Here is a 1,254-nt window from a genome sequence, read left to right as displayed (position 1 = left end):
TCAACTTAGAAATTTTGAGGTAATTTAGAGGTAATTAGTTTGCTCAAATGTTTTGAGTCATATGCACTTGTCCGGTTTTACAGTGAGGTTGTTCGAATTAAAAAGTTTGTTTCACCGTGAAGACTCTCTCAAGAGAAAAACTTTTACAGAAAAGTTTGTTGCTATATATATATATTATTGCTTAATCAGGAAAATGGGCAGAATACTGTTATAAAAAATATTCTACCATTTTACAATGTAAAATCTTACATAAGCCCAACAACAATAAACTGTTGTTGTTGTTGTTGGGTTTTTTGTTTGTTTGTTTATTTACCCAATTTCCCCTGTAATAAGCTTATAATTAGGAATAGAAATGGACATGTGAAATTTAATGAAAGCAGATCTGAGATTTTCGCTTCTGAATAGAACAAACATTACCTGAGATTTAGAGATTTTGAGGAGAACAGTTTTAATAATACACGTGTTTTCTGCTCTATTTAGCATGGTTTAGAAGTTTTTATAAAAGTCTGTGACATGTATATCATAATCACACATAGCATGCTGTATATGCCATATCCGCTATGTCAGGAAACAGACTTTTCAGTGATATATGACATGAGGTGATCGTGAAGTGAGTAGAGCTTAAAGCCTTCGTCGAATATGCCATGTTTCAGATAATGCAGTGGACAAAAACTCTGAAATAAACATTTTTTTCTGTTGAGATCCAAATTTGTCCAAAACTCTGAAAAGTATCTTCCCAAGATAATAATCTTTACCTGTAGTATCTTGCGTTAAATGATCGCTGAGTCCTAAAAATCATAATAAAGATAATTGAAATGTAACAGCATACAGCATACAGTAATAATAAAGAAACGGGGCAGGGGTAGCTCAGTGGTTAAAATGTTGGACTTCTGATTGGAAGGTCATGAGTTCAGATCCCTTGAGCCCTGAACTGCACGGTTGTAGAAATGATAAGGGTGTCTGCTAAATGCATAAATGTAGATTAAATGTAAGGTATAATAATATATTAACACTGTGGAATTAATAAGGAGAAAGGCCAGATAATTCTCCTTGGGATGCTGTTATAAAAGTTCTGAAAGGTTTGTGGTGGGACGTTGGACATTGGAATTTCTTCCAGTTCTTTGAAGGTAGAAGAAGTTAGAGATCTAGTTTCCAGAACATGCCTTAAATGTTCAGTGATTGGGGAAACTGTGGAAGGTGTTATGAGCGGTATGTACATGTGCATTATCGTCCTTGTATATGGAAATGTCATCA

At 34.1% G+C, this 1,254-nt stretch overlaps 1 protein-coding gene across 1 annotated transcript in view; it reads left to right on the top strand.

Moving 5' to 3' along the window:
- The window catches only part of LOC108268241 (tripartite motif-containing protein 16-like), a 4,824-nt gene extending 3,959 nt beyond the window's left edge, over positions 1-865 (top strand). The window contains exon 6 of the mRNA XM_017473107.3: positions 1-865. This exon is cut by the window's left edge and continues 893 nt beyond it. The gene's annotated coding sequence lies outside the window, so the exon portion shown is untranslated.
- The last annotated feature ends 389 nt before the right edge of the window (positions 866-1,254 follow it).

The sequence above is a fragment of the Ictalurus punctatus genome, chromosome 7, assembly GCF_001660625.3.
Source record: "Ictalurus punctatus breed USDA103 chromosome 7, Coco_2.0, whole genome shotgun sequence".
Classification (NCBI taxonomy): Eukaryota; Metazoa; Chordata; class Actinopteri; order Siluriformes; family Ictaluridae; genus Ictalurus; species Ictalurus punctatus.
Note: the sequence above shows the minus strand (reverse complement) of the source record. Positions and strands in the feature narration are given on the sequence as shown.